Raw genomic sequence first — 25,211 nt, forward strand, 5'->3', positions numbered from 1 at the left:
TGAATATTTAATACGAAATAATGTTGAGGGCTTAGCAGAATAACAAAAAAACGTTTTATACAATTTATTTTTAGAAACTGACGAACGAATTACAACGGTTACTTTTGAGCCGTCTCCCAAAATGGTAAATTAACAGAGATTTTTTGTAGCCACTTATTTTTAGTTTTTGAATTTTTTGAATTTTTTTACGGTGGTTATTGAATGGGAAAGGCTGAAGAAGAGATGGATGGAGTGCGTCAGGCAGGATATGGCTAAAAAAAAGAAACAAATCGGATAACATCAGACAGGGAGAAGCGGAGGAGACTGACATGCTGTACCGACCACACATAAAGTGGGACAAGGTTAGGCTGATTGACTCCAAAATCGTGACGTCATAATACAATACATTACTGTCATACAAGATCCATTTTTGTTTTGACATTTAAAAAAATCTGGTTAGATTATATGGAATAAATAAATAAATAAATATATTGGGACAAATCACACAGATTGAGCTAGTCCCAAAGTAAGTTCGAGACTTGTGTTATGGGATACTAACTCAACGATACTATATTTTATAATAAATACATATATAAATAAACATCCAAGACCCGGGCCAATCAGAAAAAGATCATTTTCCATCATGACCCGACCGGGGATCGAACCCGGGACCTCTCGGTTCAGTGGCAAGAACCTTACCACTGCGCCACCGAGGTTGTCAATGGAAATAAATATAGTGTATAATGCATTTGATTTTCACTGAATTAAGATTTATTTAAAGCCAAATTCTTAATTAAAATTATATTATAGTTTTTAACATAAAAATAAACAAACTATTGCAAAATGACTTGCACCTCAAAAATTAGACACACATATTTCTTCATATGAAATTATCAATAAAGTATACAAATAAATATCAGATCCGTATGCATCATGTCTAATCTAAAGAATTATTCCACACAAAATTACATGGTAGTTCTAAAATGTTTCCCCTAATCTGTACTGTATCATTATAAATACGTCGAATGCCCAAGAGTTCTCGTCGTTTACCAGGCGCCATGTCAGCGTGCGCCCAACCGATATCTATAAATAATAGATAAATAAATTTTAACTGTTATATGATACCTGTATCATATAACAGTTAAAATGTATTTATCTTAATGAAGCTGAGAATCATAGTTATTACGCCACTAGACAGGAATAAATTATGTGAGTATCAAGTGCATTACACATAATTACACATAATTAAGTTTATATTTACGTTTATATTTATAGTCGCCTAGAAAGTTTATGTGACTCCTTATCAAAATACTGAAACAAACGAACGTCACACTACAGTAAGGCTGTTTCGTTTTGTTTTTACATTCACCGCATAATGACAAGTAGCGTGTGCCCGTCATTTTACGACCGCTGGCAAGCGGCCAGGGAGTTATTTTTGAAATGTATGACTCGCCAATATAAGCGATGATTTCCATTCATATCACTGGATACGGTTATTGTTACTCAACGAAAACTATTTTACGTCACGTGATGGAAGTATGAGAATTTTGTTTCCGAAAAGTCGTTTTGTCAAATGACTTCCCGATAAGTATATACTGAGGTTGTCATAAATCGACTTTATTCTGACTTTAATATAATAAGTTTAACATGACTTTATAATAATTATATAAAACCCGGTCTAAATAAGAATGTCGATCGATCTGTCGGACAAAGGAAGCGAATTGAAGAACCGTGTGGCAGCAGCGAAAGTAGAGAAGAGAGAGAGAGAGGCAAGAGCAACATAAAGTTTTTAAATGATAGGAAATACATTAAAAGTTTTTATCAAGAAATTTCAGTCAAAATTTTCTTATTATAAGCAGGACATAAAATGATGTATATTGTACTTGAGTTGCCAAAAAAAGTAGAATTAGTTTAATGGTAAATAGGCTTAGGCGAAGTTTGTGTACATGATCAATCATTTACTTAGGGTTCACTGCTCCATAACAAAAATAAGATATTCGTTTCGCTTCGTTAGTTAAGCAACAAAATGATCTATAGATTTCTAAGTAGATCAATTTCAAGTATATATATGCTTTATAACAACTTTTACAGAGCGATTTGAAACAAATTCAGCGCTGCTCATTTTATCTAGATGATGTTACTTGATGCAGTCTCGATGATAAAGATGCTTTATCAACTCGTGAACGACGCTGTCAAGGAAATTGGTCCGCTGCACTTATATATTTTTGTGATTAGTTAATCATAATATCCTAACGATCAATCGTAATCCTTGAGAAATTGCGTTTGACCTTCTATACAAATAGTAAATTTACAATTTGTATGGGTTGATCGAAATTTATCTAGCGCGACAAGAGCATAGCTATTGTTTAAGAAGAAAAATAACATTTTCGACATTGTTCATGTTTGAATATATTTTTATATTTACACTAACTGTCGTGTTGAAACGTATTATTTAAAATTTGACGTAAAAATATGCCTGTAAAAGTCTAATCAAACAAAGGTCAGAAGTGTTAATTGTCCAAAAAAAATAATTGTCTAAAAAATGAATTTTTCTAAGAATAACTTTTCCTTTCTTATCCTTCCTTATTTTCATTATTTTGCAATTGTAACTTGCGCGAACTTTCCTTGTTTAATTCCATCTCGCCGAGTAATTATGGCTCTTGACACACTTTTACACGGGCTACATTTCATGCTTTTAAATTGTTTGTCACTTGAATTAATTGCTTTGTAATACAATTACAGGACTTATCAATTTTTATGGAATTACAGTAATGAGCGAAATAGATGGTGGTCATTGCTGAACCAGTCAACTTTGACGTTAACTTTAAATCTCCACAGAACAACGCTAGTTATGTCATATTTATTTAGTCAGTTAAAGTTATAAGTGTCGCTTAGTCACCTCGTACGACATCCACGGGACGATATGGAGTGGTCCTATTCTAGGGCGGAACCACACGCCACAGACTTGCCAAATTAATATTCCCTTCGTATTCATATCATCCTTGACATATTCTATCGCTTGTTTGGTCTTAGTCGTATTTATTTAGATCTTCTCTCATATTAAATATCTCATAATTCAACAAACAAACAGTCTTTCATGACTTTAATATTAGTTTAGAAATGGATAGATAAATATTTTATATTTTTCCTCCATCCGTATTTATTTCTGCAGTTGATATCTGCAACTAACTGGGTCAAACTGGTTAAGACCGGTTCTGACCGGTCCAAAGACAGCTCCGATAGAACAGAATTTGAAATATGCTTTCAATTTTATTTATGTAAGAAAATAATATAATGACCAGGTAAAGTATCCTGGGGAGATAATTTTCTTGCTTTTTTCGTATTTTTTATATTTTTTTATTAGATAACAGCGCCTTATTTCACTTACATATTTTGTTATTTGCGTATAATTAGCTTATTAGGTTCCAATGGCCTGACAACTAGGCATGCCTAAGATCGTGTGAGGTGGAGAAAATGTAGGAAAGCGGACACTGGGTTCCGACGCTTAACAGCTGCGATGCAACCGGGAAACGCTCAGATAAGAGAGTTTGAAACATTTATAACCTAGTAGACGCCCACCCCGGCTTTGCTCGGGTAAAACCACAATAAATTTAACACCAAAACCTTCCTAAGAAATCGCAGTATCTAATGGTGAAAACTATACAATAAACCGTCCGATAGTTTTTGAATTTATCACGTTCATATAGATAGACGCGGCAGCGACTTCTTGAATTTTTTTACACCTTTACATGTTAGGATGTAAACAATTTCCGATGTTTCCACCTGAACTATTAATATTTGTACCGTAGAACTGATGGCATTTTTTTCTCACTAAACCCTACGAACTTGAACTCTGAAAATCGATTTTTTCGACAGTTGTGTAAAAATTAGGAACTAAATTCAATAATTTCGAAACCATTCGTCGTCGGTCCCATCAGTTTAATAAATGACGCCACATCCCTCAACCCCTATAGGGCGATTGAAAACGAACCCTGTTTTAGAAGATAAAGGGCAGCCTGAGGGTAGGTTGGGGTATTATAACCTTGTTTGTTTACTACCCATATTATCTAGCTGTATATTTTTTTTATCATTTACAAAAAGACAAAACGTGTTCATATTCCTAAAAGTTGTTAGATCTTAATGATTTTATAAATCAACGTGAAATAATAGTCTTTCATGTTGATTTTAACCGGCGCGCCGTTGACGTGTAGACAAAATGGCGTACTTTGAATTTTTATGCGCACGTTGCAATTAACGACACTGTGACGGTGCAACCCACCCTAAATGAAGTTTCAAAATATATCATCCAACCGAATTTCGCTTAGTATGTATAGCAATAGTCTGTTATCGATTGTGGAAAAAACATCCTCTGTTCATTTTCTCATATTGAGATTGGAGTTTTGTTTATCGATCTTTGATCACTGAGTTCACTTGTAGAACTCGTAAAGTTAGAAAAACAAATATTATTTTCGTCTTTGCTCAAACTGCATTTTTGTTATCGAAAAGAAAAACGTGCATTGAGGAACTTTGAACAAAATAAAACCTATACCGCAAACTGACAGGCTGGCTGTCTTTATAAGAACGGGGATTTTTCCCAATACAACCGATATATCGGCAGAGCGGTCGCAAGCGGTTCAATCCGGATTCGAGCGGTTCGAATCTGTTCAGATTTCGCACATAGAACTGGCAAATTTTTGTCGACCGACGCATCTATTTGAAAAGTTGACTTGGCTAACAATAATTTCATAACAATCCTTCCAGTAGATTTTGCGTGAAAATGTAACAAACATAATACACATACATCACACACACATCTTCACACACTTTCGCATTTAAAATATTAGAAGAGATTCATCATAGTGTGAGAGGTTAAATATTAAAAATGAAATACAAAAATCTCTGGACAAATTCAATAAATAAGCGTAATTGAAATGAATGAGTTAACCGCATTGTAATTTATCGAATTTGTATCAATGGATATTAAATGTGTTACGACTACGCTGTTAAAATTGAGGAAATTGTAGATATTATGACGAAAAATATTCATAAAATATTAGATTGAAATTCAATATTAATATTAAATTGAAATTGTAGAATTATGTAACTTTTTTGCATGGTTTTGAATATCAACCGTCCGATATGTACTTATATTTATTTTTGATTAAAAAATAAAACAGTTTTTGCCTCTTCTACAGTTTCAAAGTTTTCAATAATATAAAATATTTATTTTAACAATCGCTCTTAAAAACTTCAGTATTAAGTTATATATTATGACTGTTTCATTATGAAAATACTTACCTGATTTGTTACATTTATTTTAACTACATAATATACCCAACTTGTTTTATTAGTTACTAGCTTTGCCCGCGTGAAGTTCGGAACAAACATGGTTGACATACAAACTTACAACCCCGTTATAGTCACATTAGAATTGATTTTTAGAAAAAAAGGCCAGCTAATATTTGAACACGGGTAAATAGGTACAATTTGATAAAATGGGTTCAATGGATTAGCCGTGAAAGCGGAACAGGACAGGCTTTCGCATTTAGAATCTTACGTATGGAATTATTATGGATTATACTTAAGTAATCAAGGAAACTCATCAAACAATTCAATTAAGTACATAATAATTACGCAATAATTAACTTTCTTATATAACAATATACGAGTACATAGGTACTTATATAAATTTTGGTTGGTATATTATCTTAGTATCTTCATATATCTTTGTATAACATGGTATTTTCATTTAGGTACTTGTAAATATAATGAATCGGTGGTGGCGTAATGGTTAAGACGCCTGTGGATCGAAAGGTCCCAGGTTCGAATCCTACTCGTGCCACATGAGTTTGTATATACCAATCTGACTCATGTATACTAGTTTTCATCGTCCACCACGTGCTTCCGGTGAAGGAAAACATCGTGAAAACCTGCACACTGGTTGATTATTATTAACTTGTGTGTGAAATGAAGAAGGCAATGGCAAACCACTCCATTAATAATGCCAAGAGAGTTGTTGTGTGCGTTTCATTCCACGTGATGACCACGACCCTCAGCCATGAGGAATACGACTATGAAGAAGAGAAATATAATATTACGACATCTTATGTGAGTTATACTTCTGTTTTTATTTTGTTTTGCGTTGAAATTTTTGGTCACTATTAAATTATAACGGATGAAAACATTAATTGATATTATTTTGTCAAATAATCGGATGAGATTAATATAAATCCGTGTTGGTTTAATTGAAATTTAAATGACCAATGCGACAAAATGTAATACAATTTAAAACTATAAAGGTAAATGGCATGGAAAATTTATTTTTAAACAATTGCCCCAATAATGTGTTCAGTTTATGTATGTATGTTTTGTACAGGATTCATGTATGTATGTATTCGATTGAATTTCTTCTTCTTGTTATTTACTAAATCTCATTTTAGATGCGATGTTTTTGTCTTTCTTTGTTGCCCGTAACTAGGTCCTTATATTAGTAAAAAACTGGTGATGAATTCTTAATAAAAATTGCAATTAAATTTTTATTTTTATGATAGTTGAGTTAATTTTCACATTTCTTTTCAACCCATTGCAATAGTCTATGAATTATCATAATAATCTTAAATATGTCTGTTACGTAGATTAAATGTATTTTTTCATTTTTTTGACCTTGTAAAATTACCCTATTGGTTGATACGCAACCATTTTATTTCACGTCGCCGCGCCGCCATCGCCTCAGCCGGAATTCGTGATTGATTAAATTGTATTCAAAGAATGAATCGAACCGGGAATCTAATCCAATAGCTATTTATCTCCGCTGGCATTTAATTTGATATAGATATATTTTAACCGGTTTCGAAAAGGGTCGAAATATATATTTGGATAGGTAGAATATCGATTTGTTATGAATACAAAAATATGTATGATTTTGAACCCCCCACAGCTCAAGTTAACAAGTTCAATAGCAAATATTGTTTCACCAAAAACTTCATTTGCATTTTATAAATATATATATGAACCTACAGGTAACCGAAGAATATGAAGATTCACAAATACTTATTAGCAACATGTTTCGTCTTTACGCGAAACACGCTTCGGTCTTTGGCTACTCTACAACTAGTGAAATCAGATATTTTTTTCTAATGTCAAACACAAAATGTTATGTTGAGCTTGTTTGACAGTAATGTGTTATGATGTCCCGGATCTTGGAGACAAAATAGCATTTCTAATATAATTTGATGAGACCGAAAAAATAGAGAATCTCGTAATTAATAAAAGTGACATTTTATTATCGTGTTTAATTATTAAAATACTTTCATATATTTTATTTTTTACCCAGGCGAATAGCCAACATCCGCAACAAGCTACAGAAAATTAGTTAATAATTAGTTTCAGTTAACAAGTTTTAAGTAGTTGAATATTAATAGTTTGTGAAAGTTGTGACTTTACAAATAAGCTAGTTATTTTGTGAAGTCTGTTTTAATATAGAAGTGTCAACGAGGTGTCGGATTGGTTCAGAGGGAAGGTTATTTAAGTCAATTTTCGACTTTCGCTGTCCTTTTCAACTTTATTTGTTTTTTTGACACGGTTCTTTCATGTACCTACAGGATATAAGATTAAACATCATTATCCTTATAAACAAAAGTTTAGCGTTTCCTTCTTGGTGGATTAAGATCTATTACTACAGTACCATGTCAAACGAACTCGCAATTTTGAAATATTGTCATAGTACCAATCACGATTTCAATTGATGATTTTGAAATCCAAAACTGACATTTATACTCAAATATCCACACTGGCAATACTGGATTGGATTTCGCGCCAACTCAGTTAATCCGCGTTCAAATCAATACCTACCAATCTATTTTTTAATCTGTCACACTAGCCGCGTAATGGGCGGCAACTGAATACCAATTCGAATTTAAATATAGAATAGAAAAATATATAGCAGTTGCTTTTGTGATAAATGAAAACTTAAAAAAATAACGCTTGTCAAAAACAGATAACGTCCCACAATACTTTCTTTTGTTCAAATACATGACATAACTTGAATAGAAATTATATTGAAAATCCGAACTAAACGCCTGTTCTTTTTTTTTGTATCCAGCCATGTCAATAAATTGCAAGCATGATTACATACTTCTCATTCTATTTATTTTCTCTATATGTAAATGTGAAGAGATTACCAAGGAGGATGTTAAGATGAAACGATTCGTTTTACGCTACGCCAAGCGCGGATCTTACGACAGATGGGCCTACATAAGGGATATTAATTTGTATTTCATTTCCATTCGATTTTATACACTAAAATAATGTTATAAAATACTTAGTTTATAAATAAGCTTGGTATTTATTAAAAAAGTGACTTAGTTTTTATAGCACGTACATAAAAATTAGTTTGTCTGGTTGTGTTATGAAATGATATTTGTATATATATGGCGATGATGTTATGAAATAAAGTTTGTATACATATAATGACAATAATTAAATGTTTGTCTGTCCGTGGCATTGTAGTTTGGCGACAAATGGTTAACCAACTTTGATTTTTTATTTTTATTTGAAAGAGAATTTGATCATGAGTTTTCTTAGCTATGTTTGGAAAATGTATGTTAAGCCGTTTGGAAATCATCAGATCTTTTCTAGCGGATGAGACGAAACCAGGTATATTTCTAATTTTTTTTTAATTATAAAATAATAAAAGTATTCACAACATGAAGTACCATAAGTTAAAATTAAAAATTAAAGCTAAATTATATTTTTTATTACATTTATTGTTTCAGGTACAATTTAATAGAATCAGTTGCCGTCCAATCGAAGGTAAATAATATTTTTAAACAAAAGTAGCCTTTGCCTACGGCTTCGCCCGCGTTTATTACGTGCGTTCGATCATGACTTATTTTTGTCAATATCTCAGGTTCTAAGCGATGAAATCTATATAAAATTTTAAGTTACACCATTTGCTATACAACTGTGAACCGCATCAATTTCCATCCAGTAGATTTTACGTGATACCCGAAACATACAAACAGACAGAAAGACAAAAATAATATACTTGAAAACTACACAATGGTTTTAGATGCGGTTTTTTTATTAGATAGTATCATTCCTGAGGAAGGTTTATGTGTATAACTATAATGTTTTACCCGACCGAAGTCAGGACCGGCCACTAGTAATTTTATAAATATAAATACGTAATAATTAGGTCCGAAGCGTATAAACAGCGGTTATCGAAGACTTGTTATCAATTTCTTTAGAAATTCTCAGGTGCAGAGCCCTATTCACCCCTTGGAAAATAGGCCGCTGCAAGTTCAATGGGGTATTGTGGGGCGGGGCCGAGATAGTCGGTACAGTCGGAAAAAAAGTGTGACAAAAGTAATTTTTGATATTTGATTGCAGTTTAGAGTGACTTTTGATACACTAGTCGTTCGCCGCGGACTTAGTCCTCGCGAACACAATAAATTTTTACAAAATTTAAAATATTTAAAAAATGACTTAACCGATTTTGATGCACCACGAACTTAAGAATTCTATTGATATTATTCTACATACATTTTAAATATCATTAAAATCAGACCAACGATTCGAAAGTTATCGCTAACAAACACACATACATACTTACAAAAAAATATTTTTGCCCCAAGTTCATTTGTAGACTTCGCTCGCTTTGCTCGCTCGGTCAATAAAATAATTTGCACGTCAAATTTTATTTCTACATGGTTTTCCTGAAGAATTCTGTTTTCTTGTTATAGAATCATCAAGGCAAACAGATTTTTCTTCGCATTTTGAATTATTATATATAATAGTAGATACATGGAAATTGTAGTAGTATTTTACTATAAATTTATTTGTTGGCCGTACTTTGAGGTATAAAATGTAAGAGCGTGCATTGATAAATCGGACAGACAGACAATATGATATCATCTATTTATAGGCATGTATTTAATATCAAACGAAATTACGTAAATTTACAAGAATGAAAAAAATTTAGGGGAGCTAATCTATTATTATAAAGAGCTAAGCGTTTGCGATTTTGTATGTTTGAGGCGGGTAATCTCCGAAACTACCAAACCGATTTCAAAAATTCTTTCACCATTAGAAAGGTATATTATCCAAAATTGTTATAGGTATAGGCTATATTTTATCTCAAAATTCACACGGGAAGAAGCCCCAGGCAACACCTAGTATCAAATATTTTTACTACATAATTCCACGAAAACAAAGTTTCTTGTGTTTGTGTGGAAAGAAATAGTCTGTAATAAGCAATGATAAATTACTGAGAGTAGGGCTCTCAGACATTACAATAATCTAACAAATGTAATTTAGAAAAAGAATGATAGTATTATTCGCAGAGGTCTGGTCATAGATAAGCGTCAAAAGCAACGCAGTTGCTTGACGCGGTGCGATTTTTCAATATCAAATGATATATTTTAATTAATCTATTAAATGATGTATTGTAATGGTGGATCAAGTCCACCATATAAACTTCTTTTTGTGATTTTTTATGGAATAAAGTTTAAAATAGATAATAATAAGTATTTTTTATCATTGGTATCTAATGAATTTGGTATTTAAAGAGAAACTACGTGTTGAAACATGTTTCGAAAACAATGCGTGTATGTTTTGAACCGCCGATGCAAAGATAGGGGTGTTATAAGTTTAACGTGTCTGTTTGTGTATCTGTCTATCAGTTTGTAGCATCGTAGCTCCCAAACGGATGAACCAATTTTCGTTTAGTTTTTCTTGTGTCATAGATAATTTTATCCCGAGTGTTCTTAGCCATGTTTCGTGAAAATCGGTTAAGCCGTTCAAAAGTTGTTGCGAAATGCGCATTGAAAGTCGGGTGTTTTTTAATTTGTCTAACAAATAAACTTGTTATTGTTAAATGTTTTCAAAAAATCTTTGTTAATAGTCCCTTTATACTTAAGCATTAAAAGTGACAGCGCGACGCGTCATGCATAAAAGTATTTTAATATAGCTGTTGTCCTAATTATTCACAGAATGACATCGTGCTGATTTCCATCGCTCACCCTGTTTATTAACAAAATATGACTTTACCATCTAAACCATTCGTATTATGTTAAAATAGATTATATTTTCGTAGACTAAGATAAATATTACGTAATTGGTCTAGACATTGTTGAGTTAGGATGAAACGAAAGCCGTTGGGATGTGTAGCGATACATTATGCATATACGAGTATATGTATGCGCGACATATAATCTTATCTTAACAGTACAATATGAAATATTGTCTGGTTGGCTGTGCTGGCATCCTGTCATCTGCTAGAAAAGAACTGATGGTTTCCAAACGCCTGAACACACATTTTGCAAAGATACCCAAGAAAACTCTCAATTAAATTCTCTTTTAAATAAAAATAAAAACTAAACCAAAATCGGTTCAGCCGTTTGGCTGTTACGATGCCACGGACAGACATACAGATACACAGATACGTTAAATTTATAATATTTGGTGTTCGTAGTTTAAAAATGAATTACATATCGCAGAAATAAAAAAAAAATACAACTCAATGAAACTCCATCGACTGTAGCGCTGTCGATATCAGTTTCATTCGAATCGGTCTGAAACGACTCGATTCAAGGCTTCCATTCGTTTTTGAATCGATAAAGGAGTGCTGTAGTAAGCAATCGAGGTCTATAGAAAAGGGAATTGTAAATCTATGGCCATCCTAACGGCTCTCTCTTTAATTTTTGGGTCGCGGTATTTTAAATGGAATCTGCGTGGATATTTTAAAGATATTTTTTTAAGAAATTACGTTGACATAGATTAAGACTGGCGGTCCTTCTTTTTAGATTTTTACGTGATATTTTATAAAAAAAAAACAAGTAATCTGTACCTATAATCAAATTGTAACCAGGCTATGTCTATACATAGGAAATATTACAGAAAAATAAAGATTTGTGGGACTAATAGAAGAAAAAAACATTTTTTTAATCTTTTCTTTCTGCCTGTCACGGAAAAATTACTGGATAAAATTTGATACGGTTTTCACAGTTGTATAGCAGATAGTCGAACTTAAAATCTGGTAGAGGTTTCATTGAGATACGTTGTTTAACCTGGTATATTAACAAAAATAAGTTATGAGAGGACGCGCGTGATAATCGCGGGCGAAGCCACTGGCAACAGTTACTAATTCTTTTAATATTTAAGTAACTTTTTATGAAAAAAAAAAACGCCATGTGAACGCAAAAACGTAGCACGTTACGTAAGTAAAGTGAGTTTTTGTGTGTTTCATGGTAGGCCTTTTGATGTTTACACACGCATACTGATTGCAGTGATAGGGGCCAACTACTGAACAAAACTACTATACTATTGACTAGATGCGAAGAAGAAAAAGCCAAGTTATATATTGATAAGTTAAACTTGATGACGTGACAACCCAAATATCATTATGGACAAAGTTTTTGTAGTTTACGACAATTAATATTAAATCCGTAGTACTAGTATTTCGTAAATTCCCTTCAGTACTGAAACGGACACGGAAAAAAGCTATAAATTCATATAAACTTTTGACAGTGTTTATCGTCAGTAATCTGTCTTATACAAAGAAGGAAAAAGGGGATATTTTTCGACAAAAGAATTTGCGTTTCTGTTCAAGCAGGTACAAGTACTGAGCGTAACTTTTGTCACGCAAAGAGGAATGAGAAAGTATATCAAACCTATTTATTTGTGAGCGAACTTTCAGGGTGCTTCTCGCTGTCTGTTCTAAACTACGCAAAGGATTTTGATGCAGGTTTTTTAAATAGATAGAGCGATTCAAGGAAGGTTTATATGCCTAATATTGCACCCGTGCGAAGCTGGGGCGAAGCACTAGTATAGTATAAAACAAAGTCATTTCCCGATGTCTATCCGTCCCTATGTATACTTAGACCTTTAAAACTACGCAATGGATTTTCATGCGGATTTTTTTAAAAGATAATGTGATTCCTGAGGTTTGTGTGTATATTTTATTATGGTTTTACTCGAACGAAGCCGGGACGGGCCACTAGTTGACTATATTTCTCGTCCAAGGCTTCTTGTTCCAATTCAATTTGTCAATTCTGAGTGCATGCAAAGTGCTTACACTCTGGTTTTAAGACATTTTTACTCACAACACGCGACAGGGCGAAGATGCGATAAGATATGCGGTGGTGACGGACTCGTCTTCTCGTGTACTTGGTTGCATTCGGGGTTATGATGCAGCGAAGCCTGGGGTTATCGTTAAAAGTAACCCTTTTCTAGATTCAGCTGTGATTTTACAACCGGCCGCCTGACTGACGTTAACCCTCCCTTCGGAATTTGCATTATTACTGCGAACAGCGTAACTTCCAGTATTTCAATGTTCTGGTATCTCAAAGGCTTCTAAAGCCGAAATAACTCAATGTTTCGGATCATGAATTCTTGTACTCGCATACTCAAGTTGCAACTTGTGCGGTGCAAACGAACATTTGTGAAACAAAAGTTTGTACTCGGTTTGTTCATTCGGTATTTGGAATGGTTGCGTTTGTAACATTTTGTTGGTTATACGGAATAAGAGTAGTTTTTTAGTCTGTATATCAACAAAAAAAAAAGTAACTTTTTCACGTTTTGTTTCGCTTCGTTCCCGCGTAAATTCCGGGTGAGGAAATATTCATACGAGTATAACAACAGTGGTGTCACACATGTGACTCCACTGTTATTATATCGTCCATAAGATGCGGTACTTAACCCTTACCTTTAAGTGCATCGCATGCCTGCTGGCTTAGTAAATAGTTTTAAAAAAATAGTTAAATAGTGTTTCGAAGAAAACAAACCCAAATATTGAAATCAGTGTAAACACTATCGCCGAACTCTGAACAGATGCCGACGCGAATGCACGAACATTTGCGTAGTAGGGTATGTATGAGAGCTTATATTTACCACAATGAAAACCCTGCAATGTACATCATTAAGTTTGTTGAACTGTTTGCTGGTAATTCATTCATATCGAATGATTCATTCAGAATGAAAGAATGATGATTCAGATTTTACTCAAGTCTGACGTGACTTTTACGAATACGTAGTGGCAAGTAGTCGCATACTTACTAGTGAACTAATCTGTCAATCAGTGTGCTGTGTGTTTCCTCTCCATGTTTTCCTTCACCGGATGGAATGATGGTCGATGAAAACTATATAAGTCAAATTATTAATTAATATAAAATGTTATGCTATATGTAATAATCTTAAAGCTGTTAGCGACACTTCTCATTTCGATAAGATATGATTTAGTAAGACAAGACAGTGCAGTGCTCTAGTTGAACATTGGGCATCGTCCAACTTTGGAAAGTTTCAGGGAAGTCCGAACTATCTATTGTATAGATTACATGTTAAATGGAATAGTGGACATATTTTAAAAAAATCCCTTTTCCCCTAACACCCACTAGACATTCACATTATGAAAATGAACATCTGTCCAAATTTTACGTTTCTACGATCAGCGGTTACGGCTGTGCGTGCGTCTATACCTCAGTCAGTGGTAACTTCTCCTTTTATATACATAAATACATTGATTTAATTAATTCCTGCCTTACTGCAGGGATTAAATATATCTTTATATCTTCAGATCACGGCTGCAGCGAAGCAATCAGTGTAAGTAGGTCGGCCGTAGTTCGATAAGGAGTGGAAATGGAACGTTGCAAAAAAATAAAAAATCAAAAATTATTTATTCATTATAAAAGATCTCATACATACTGTAGCAGAGGCTCGCCAATTAAGTTGTAGAATTAAGTATATCTGTGTAAGTTCTGCGATAGGATAAAACGTAAAGCTTTGAAACTGAATTTATTAATTAAACTAAGAAACGTGTAAAAAAACACGGACAGTGAATTTTATGTAAATCGAGTACATATAGAAATAAAAAATATATATTTCAAAATAGAAAGCTATACAGATATTTATATTTTATATATCTTATCTTGTTTCATACTAAAAACAAAAGATATAAATCGTCAAAGTTGTACCAAAAAATTGCACAGCACTTTTCCCACAGTGGAGTCATTTTGGCTTATCGGAAAGAGTCTTATTTTTTTACGATTCTATTCAAAACTTCTTGGAAGTTTCCATATAATTTTCGGATAACATCAGAATTCAATGCTGCCATCTATTTGAAATTATTTCTGTAAGTTTCTGCGTAATTGTCGACTAAAATCGCAACTCCTCTATTCGTATCTGAGTAACCAGTGGACAAGAAGAGCTGTCTAAATTGAATTAACAACTCCATTGTTCCGTCCAAGTTTGCACTCAGGCAGTGTTGCTTAAACAGTCTGCTCAAAATGTCCCGTTTAGCAAAATATCTTTACATATAATAAAACAAAGTACACTGCCGCCTCTGTCTGTCTGTTCTCGATAAATTAAAAAAACTGATGTAGTTCTTATACGAGCGAAGCCAGGACAGGCCGCTAGTAGCGTATAAAGATAATTAATCCTCATAGTATACAAAACGAGCTACAAAATTGTACAGAAACAGATGACAGAGCGGACAAGTACTATGTTAATGTTCTGATTTCCAATTACACACAAAGCGCACTTTTTTATAAACAAAGACAGAGAGAGCCCTTCAAGCTTGAAGGGCTCTAATGTGAGCCGCATGTCTGTTTGTCTTACAAAATACGATGTACATATACATACTATAGATTCAGATTACAGACAGACAGGTTCAGAATTACGCTGAAGAAAAAAAGCCTAACACTGGTTGTCAACCTTCTGTTATATCACTGACAAATTAATCCCCACTAGTATGTTAGCTTGATTATGTAATAATATTGGTACGCATATCCTTGATGACATCAAGCCAGCATGTTGGGATTTATCAGACAGAAGCGGCACAGCTGGACATTTGTGTACTACCTACGTAATTTGTCGTTTCTATTACAGTTGTTAGGGACAACTCTATCGGGCTGAAACCAGGCTTTTCAATATAGGACTGTTTCCAATCGGACCGCAAGATTTCAACAAGTTTTGAACTTGCATCTCAGTTGTAGCAGAGACACTTATAAAAATTCCTTTCGCATTGGAAATTGTCCAAGATTTCGTTCGTTTTGTTCGTAAAACTTCTTGGTCTTCGTAATTTGATTTATTGAAAATTTGATTCGGGTATGTAGATGGGAAATTTCACTAGTTTATTGACAATGAAATACCTCATTGAATCGAGCTTATGTGCATCTCGTCTCGATCTATATCCACGGGAGGGTTGGTAGTATTCTAAAGCCATACTTCATAAGTTCATAAAATGTACTGACTAATTATAAGTTTGATATACTGTAATTACATAATAAACAACTAGCAGCGCCCCGGGACATCGCTCCCGTGAGAATTTCGGCATAAAAAGTACCATATTATGTTATTCAAAGTTATATTATAACCTTGTACCAAATTTCATAACGATTCGTCCAGTAGATTTTGTGTGAAAAAGTAACAAACATACACACATAAAAAATATTATAAAAGAGAATTGTATTTGATTTTGATTCGACAAAATCAGTAACGTCGTTTTTGAAATAAATGACCTACTGAGATTTTGCTATGAAATTCACGCTGGCAAAACCGCGGGCAAAAGCTAGCAGCTAATACATAGTATTCGAACGCTAGGCTAAGGCTACAGTCTACACGATCAATTTTCTTCCTCTATATAGCAATAGTTACAACAAATTTGCTCAATTCCTGTAACACGATTTAGACATTTTAACTGCTTTCTGGAATGTTCGACGACTGAATCCGAGAAACGGTTTAGCTCAGGTGGAAATATTGATGTTTGGTAGTCATTTATTTTGTTTAGTAGTACAATTTCTTTGCTAGAACGTAATTGATGGGATTTGGTATTGTACAGTCAATTTATTTAGGTATGTTATCTCATTTATCTGGGCATGTTTTCAGGTTACATTCACACTTCACACATTGTTTTAAATTGGTCGTACTCTTGAAATCTGGGAACTGTATGTGATTTTACGACCATTTGTCTGATGTCATCCCTCTTTGGGAATACCAATCAAGTATAATAATAATGCATTGTCATTCTTGTCATTCAAACCAATTATGTGCGCAAAATTTCAGCTCAATCGATTGAAGATATCTGCTTTAAAATTGAGTTGTAAGATTCCACCCGAACGCTTATAAAAAACATACTTTGCCTATTTTTTAAATAATGAGACCCAAGGAGTTGGATTAACATGTCTGCAAATTTCCACGTAAAGTAAAAATAATGTCGTTTAGCTACGTTGCTGGCAAAAATTGGCTTATTTTCTTTACTAACTCTTAGACATAAAAATGTTAAAGCTATAGGTACTGTATGCTAAAAGCTAACATAATCTTTATCTGTTTCTATAAACGACAATCAGCGAAGGTGGGACGTCACGATTTTTGACTTCAGAATTTACTGTCCCTCGTATTACAGTTCTGTTCTGTCCCGCTTTTTTGGATTTGCAGTCAAAAGCAAAAAAAATAACACGACATCGGCTTGTAACAATAAAAAATACACAGGAGGATACATTTTTGTGGTCAGAAACCTAAAAAAATATAAGTAGGTAATTGTTTTTACGATCGTTTGTTGGATTATCATTATGAGGGTTTTTGTTCGCCTCCAAATTTGATGAGATTTGTGTTGACAAAAAAATACGACTAAGGTTATATTTTATTATAATCTAATCGTAAGGAAACCTGCAGATTAGGTTGTCAGTCAGTTACAGCCACTCTTGTCAGATGCCTTTAGGCGACTTGAATACAGTGTTCCCGTGTTAGTAATAACACACTCGAAAAAGAAGAATTATAATTTGTGTCAACATTTTGGTTACCGGATTCTACGTATAAGTATAATTTTCGTACAAAATATTTATCACGGCATCAAGATAAAGTTACGAACACATTAATGAGATACAGATTGGTAACAGACGGACAGACAGACGGACGGACACCGAGTGTAAGTATGTCCATTTCACCCTTTTGGTAGGGAATTCTAAATAGAAAGATTAATTTGTACAACAGTTCATAAAACGTGTAGCAGATTCATAAAATATTTATCAATTAAATAATTCTCATTTAACCATAACATGATGATATTTATTTAGCTATTTCAAAGTTATATTTAAAGAGCTATGTTGATACAGAAGTATTTTAATTAAATATAATCAAAATGATTCAGTTTTAATTACCATAGTTTATACCCTTTGAGAAATGGGAATTGTAATATCTAAACTGATTTTGCTGTAGCAGACTATCCGTACATATTTTAACATTGTTACACTGAGTAGAGTTGAATATATTTCAGATAATTTCGACAAGTTTTGTAGATTATATAATGTTTAATTTTATTTATTACTATTTATTATTATTATTAGAATATTTATTTTCGTCGTATGACTATAGACCAACTAACTAAAAACGGCGTAAAAAAAAAAACAAAAGAAGGAACTTTATGATTGAACTTGATGTTAAACACGGTAACGAAAATGGTATCCCATTTTCGCGAGATCCGTTTTTGTATCGGAAACTTACGGATGTTCAGCAAATGACTTTGTAGATCGTAAAGGAGCATCACGTGTGAATAATGATTTGGAAAGACAAAACATGAAATATTTTTACGAAGAAATGAAATATTTTTATTGAAGATATTATGTAAATGCTGTTTATCACCTGTGCAATAAGTACTATTGTTTTTTTCTATTTCTTGTATACCTGTGTTTTCTTATGCAATGCAGTTATTTCAATCAAATAAACTGTATATACCTTAATTGGCTCGTAAGATAATTACGTATCTGGGTTGGTGGTATTCCTAGACAGGAACCTTACGCCTATTATTAGTGAAGGTTTCAATGACGTATAGATTATTATTTCGGATATCCGATTAGGTATTCCGGTTACGGTTACCTATACATAAGGATGTAGTGTAGGTACGTTCTAACAAATATAGGTACATCCCTAAATTGTTACATCGGTTTTCCTTCAGAAACTTTCGCCATCCGAAGCGAGATAGTCATTTTAATTTCCTCCGAGATTAAGAAAATAACAAACGAATGGGGGGGGACTGACATCAATAACGTCTATTTTTCATCTGTGACGTTTGACGTCTACGCAGCTCGGCTTCTATTTCCTGCGATAACATCTTGTTGATTTCTGAATCTGGTTTGAAGAGTGTTCAGTGTGATGGTGGATGGCAGTGAATTGGAGATATTACTATATGAAGATTATGTATCTTTATATAATCATATCTTCATTTCAATGTCATCCAACGACACTGCATATTCTATTTATTATGCGATAGCTGTGTCCTGTGGCTGCACTCTCGTGGGCAATCTTCTAAAAGGATTCAACGGATGATGGAAATTAAATAAAATTAGGTTAAATAGATAATAAATTTGCAACGTAATAAACATTTAGTGAAAATAGTGTTTGAATTTGGGGAATTGGGGAGTATTTCGGTTAAACATAGTACACTGAAGACGTCGGCACAATTATCTTGCAATATAGGTCTCCAACGATCGTGTGACGCCTTCATAATACGGCCGTCATATAGCGGTAACTGCTTCCCATTAGGAAGACCCTAAGCTCATTTGCTGATACCGTTATACCATTGATTTTTTGCGGAACACAAGTAGGTAATATGAGGCTAAACTTTTATAGGTTGTAATTTGTGATAATTTCATGGACTTCAAGAAAGACCACTGGATTCTTTCTTTCATTGGAACTTTTTAACAACAAAAACTGGTAAAAGCAATAGAATGATAATGAAATAGAATGAGACAAATGCCAAAGCCATGGATTTAGTAAGTACGGAGTACCTACTAATAGGGCATATTACGCAAAGGTCAGCGCAGATGGCGCTACTGGTACAACTAAGGTACATAAACATTGCCAATGGAGGCAAAAAGCGCCAATTTTCAATATTGTTGCAGCTTTACTACTAAAAATACCTTCTACGCAATCGTGGTACGAGTTTAAAGGAAAATGGAAGGATTTAGTGGATTACCCTGAAAATAATAACACTATTTTAGGTTATATTCTGCAATTTTTGGTCAACTGTGGTCATAAACTGATATAAACTTGATTTTGACTGAAGATCTTACCTTTATGAAGTCCTATTTCATAACTTTTCACGTGTAAAGTGTTCCGAGCTTCTTTTCGACTGTTTACTAGCTCGAAAATTTTATAGCGTAAGGCGTATTCCACAGTTTTTGAAGTTTTTTTATCTTATGGAAAACGATTTGTCATAAAATATTTTCACAAACAAATGCTTACATAATGAAATGATTAATTAAGTACTCTAATATAAACGTTTTAATCGACATAGCAAAAGGCGACAAGGCTTTTGTGTACCTAACATACTGTGCTGTTCCCCTGGTGGGATAAATGTGCAGTAATACTCCCTATTCCATGTCCAGAACAAAGGTCAACAAGGTTATAGTGTCATGTAAACATCTACATGCTATATATTATTCAATACAGAAGCTCGGCACGTAATATATAATAAAATTAATGATGACAACAGAAATAAACGCATTTTAATATATTTTTGATGGTCGATAACATAGAAGTACTGTATTTGGATTATGTACATACATGGTAAACATTTACCAAGCAGGCAAACAGGCATGGCGATGATTGTCGATGAAAGTAGAAGCAAAACGCATTGTTCTATTCTCACGTTTTGACATATGTAATGTCAGTTGAAAAATATACCGCGCTTTTGAATTTCACATGAATGTCGTGTCGGTCACATTTTATGCGAAAGTTTGTGAGGATGTATGTGTGTATTTGTATGTGTGTGTATCTTTCATTAGACCGATTGTGGATGAATTTTGGTACATGGGTAGAATATAACCTGGAATAACACATAGGGTACTTTTTATCCCGAAATTCCCACGGGAGCGAAGCCCCGGGGTGCAGCTAGTAAGTATAATATAGTTAAAAGCCTACTTTGTTGCTAAGGAACTTTTGCCACAGTACCCTGTATTTACACCGCCTCTCTTACCCTTCAAACTGGAACACTTCAAACTGGTTGGCCGTTGATATAAGTAGATGACGACCGTCCTCGCCTGACGTCAACCTTTGGGAATACTGGTGTTGCATATTTGCTGTTAAGGTTTTGTAATGTATGATATCCACAAGAGGAAATAGAGTGTTCTCATTCTAGGGAATAAAGGAAGTAATAAATCAATTCTAAAATCAAGTGTCTTTTCTGTTCCCACCATATTTTTTAATCTCTGCGCAAAATAAACTAATATTTAACTTATCATATTTATATTTTGTTGCGTGTGTATTATGTGTAATTTCATGTACAATTTGAGTCAATTTTCGCAAAATAATGGGCGTCCAAGTTCATAATTAGTTATGCTAATAATTCACGCAGATCTTTATACACTGCGAGGCAAATATTTGGAACATCGCCAAAATGAAATGAGGATATAATTAATGATTGCCCTGTTAACAATTCTTTTACAAAAGATTTATTTATCTGGAATAAATATTAATTTTAAATTTACTTAAACAACATCATCAGTTTAACTTACTTCTCTCACATTTACCGCGTATTTCATTCGTTGTTGTGGCGCCCCAAAGCCGCGTAAAAATAACAATTTAAATGAACATTCCGCTGTAATTTTACGCCAAGCCGCGTGCCTCATATCAACACTCTTCGGGAATGCTGTTGTTGCCGTATCTGTCTTCTTGTCCCTTAGTCGTCTCCATGGGAAAATATGAAGTAGACTTTCTCTACAACACTGTTCAAATGAGTTTCTTTCGGCATTTCTTCTCAGCAGTGGTCGTTCCGAAATGCCAGTAGTTTGTAGCTTGTGAGAAATAACTATAAATATTGACGAGAAAAAGTGCCTGTGAAAGTCTAATTTCTGAATAAATGATTTGAATTTGAATTTAGGGCGGGAACCATATGCCTCATCACTTTTTCGTGACCCACTGCAAGACAGGATCATTATGAAAATCTCTGGGGAAAGCTTAAGTTTTCCATAAAAAAGTGGACTATGTACTCCAACGCTTCACGGCTAAAGAAACTGTTAACAACTTACAAAATAATTTAGTTTTAAATGTAGATTTAAAAGCAATTTAACTTAATAAAACGTCCCCAATCTCACTAACTAGTGTGTCGCTTGCAAACTCCATCGCAGATAATATATTAGCTGGGAAATAACGAGGCGAGCCTAGCCCAATGTCCTCGGTTGGCGTCAGTATGCTGCAGAACACGATACAACGCTGTGCGTGTGAGTGAGATGGGATTACGGCTACATTACAACATTTTGATGATCTTTGTTGTTTTATCATCATGCCAGAATGCCACATCGGAGGTGCCTGGTTCGATTACTGGTCAGCTTTTTTTTTATTGGCCTTTAGTACCCACCTCTGGGCAAAGGCCATGATTACTTCACCATTCATCCCTTTCCATCGCATGGTTACTCTACTGGTCAGTGAAATTGATTTTTTCAGATTGACATGGGACTTGAATCCTTATCTGTAGGTATACTATAATATATGGTATCATTGAGTTAGTATACTACAACCACAACTCAAATCTAACTAGGCTAACTAAGTAATTTATTCCAATGTTGTTAAACATACATAATACCCAAAATAAAGTGGGAGAGTGGCTTTGATATTGATGCATAGCGTTGCGTCGCGCTGCCTTGTCGATTTTTGCCGCTTATTAAGGGCATGGCGTAATAAATTACTTAGGATCAGATTACAAGGAATAGTGTCCCCAATTTTGTTGCCGTTTTCCGATTATCTCGCCGGTCTAAAATATCGTTACTTCGGTTACGCCAAATTCGATTTTGAAGTTTTAGAAGCAATTTAACTTCATGGTGATAAAAAAATAATCTTTTTATGTCGTGATTTGGTGGTTTTGTCATTTGTGAGAAAAGTGAATTTGCAACATAAATATCGTGAAGAAAAACGAATCTTTTTTATTTATCCTGCTCTATTTACTGACGACCTCGGTGGCGCAGTGGTAAAGTTCTTGCCACTGAACCGAAAGGTCCCGGGTTCGATCCCCGGTCGGGTCATGATGGAAAATGATCTTTTTCTGTTTGGCCCGGGTCTTGGATGTCTATCTATATATGTATTTGTTATAAAATATAGTATCGTTGAGTTAGTATCCCATAACACAAGTCTCGAACTTACTTTGGGGCTAGCTCGATCTGTGTGATTTGTCCTAATATATTTATGTATTTCCTTTCGCTATCGTTTTTTTTAGTTTTTTCCACAGCTTTATGTAATTTAAATTTATATATGTATAAAAAAAATAAGTTCAGCTTTATCTGTCTCCAACACTACATGTACTATGATTTTGAGATTTGCTGTACCTACCTACTTAATGAAATTGCTATCTGATTAGTATATCTATCTGTTAATTGAACACACAGAAGAGGAAATTAATTAAATAATTACGTTTGTATCCATTATGGTAAACGACAGGTAGACAACCAGTAGGTTGTATTATACAATGTAGGTACATACCTAATACAGAAAAGAGGGAGTGATGGTTTTACGCCGTGGTTTGACAAGTGCATGGGAATATGAAACAAAAAAAAATCAAAGTGACATTTGATCATCATGTATGGAACATGTGAATGCGTTTATATATTTTATATTATTTATGTTATACATATTCACTTAATAAAATTTATTTTTTTCTTTTTTATTTGATGCAAAATCCCTCGAATATATTATGAGGGAGTTGTAACCGACTTTTTAGTTTTGACGAACACAAATACTGGTATTATATTCGTTACACTTTAAAGCAAATAAAAAGGATCTCGAATTCAAATTGTTTCACACTTCAAACTTTTATTTGAAAATGTTTGACGTTCCAAACTGCAACGTTGGTTTCTTTCACGGGCTGGCTGCCAATAAAAAAATAAAAAGAATAAAATACATCGTTGTATTCGCGAGTACATATCGAGATATGAAAGTTATACTCGCGAACCCAAAGATTCATCTTTTTATTTTTTTGTTGACTTGATGATTGTAAGTATATCACTATTAAGTGATTTTCATAAAAAATATAAATTTTACATTATTTCAGCATCTTTAAAACTCCAAAAATCTCTAATGCCGACAGAAATAAAGTAAAAAAATCTCAATTTTTCCATTATGTTTCTGAAAACTAACAAGTTAAAATCATTATTTGTAACAAATTTTCTGCTTTCTTTTATTAAATATTTGATTAAGTGTTCATTATAAAAACTATTTATATTACAGTTGAAATTCTATTTTCAACAGCCGTAATCTATCATTTGGCATCACTTGAGAGTACAATGGACGCCATGTTGACTTGACTCGGCTTAACGAGTCAATCGCGGGACAGTTGAAGTTGACAGTTTGAGTAGCTCTTATTTCTTGGGAATTAATTTAGAAAATATTTAGTAATGTGAAATATTGACATTATTTTTTAAATATTTTTAAATTAAATTAAAATAAATATTTTTTTTTGTTTTGTTTGGTTTTTTAATAGTAAATATTTTAGACACAAAGTCTATTCTTGTCTTTTGTGTTCTTAAATCTTATCTTTATCCTTACATAATATAAAATAAAGTCTTCTGCCGCTTCTATTTGTATATTCCCGAGAACCTCAAAAACTACTGCACGCATTTTCACCGATATATAATGTGATTTCTAAGGAATGTGTAGATGTAAAATTTATTATATTTGTCGGTGAGCAAAGCCAGAACAGACCACTCTAGAGAAATACCAAAGGACAATCATCTATACCCGAGGGTAATACTAAAAGTTGAAAGTTGCAAACAAAACATCAATACTTCAAAATTGCAAACTTCAGCTGACCACAAACTTTCAGCGTTGAAGCTAAACGAACAAACTAACAAAATAAACCACGATCCGCGGTACACTTGAAGACTTTTATTCGAAAACCGTTGACAGCGCTCGGTTTCACGACGCGGGACCATTGCCAAGAGCCAATCGATTTTCAGTTCCTTTTTACTTGCTCTGCAGTGTAAAGTGCAACAATGCTGAATTAATAGACTAATTTTATGAAGTGGAAATATTATTTTGTACGTAATTGAGTGACTAATTTGGCCGAACGGTTTATTTGAAGAAACGAAGAGTACTCTTAAACTTTAAAATATTCTACCAAAATATTACTAAGTACCTGTACAGTTGAATCAAATCATAATAAACTTGGTATAATATTATACCTATTCTAATATCACTAGCCGTTTAAAAAGTGTAGGTATGTTTATGAAATTGAAATAATAATTAAAATATCC

At 33.5% G+C, this 25,211-nt stretch overlaps 1 protein-coding gene across 2 annotated transcripts in view; it reads left to right on the top strand.

The window, feature by feature from the left end:
- LOC128680764 (lachesin-like) overlaps positions 1-25,211 on the top strand; it is a 135,917-nt gene that overhangs the window by 14,845 nt on the left and 95,861 nt on the right. The window contains exon 2 of one of the 2 annotated variants that reach the window (XM_053764147.1): positions 8,754-8,790. The exons of the other annotated variant lie outside the window; for it this stretch is intronic. The gene's annotated coding sequence lies outside the window, so the exon portion shown is untranslated. The remainder of the gene's footprint in view (positions 1-8,753; positions 8,791-25,211) is intronic. 2 annotated transcript variants of the gene reach the window in all.

This window comes from Plodia interpunctella, chromosome 25 (assembly GCF_027563975.2).
Source record: "Plodia interpunctella isolate USDA-ARS_2022_Savannah chromosome 25, ilPloInte3.2, whole genome shotgun sequence".
Classification (NCBI taxonomy): Eukaryota; Metazoa; Arthropoda; class Insecta; order Lepidoptera; family Pyralidae; genus Plodia; species Plodia interpunctella.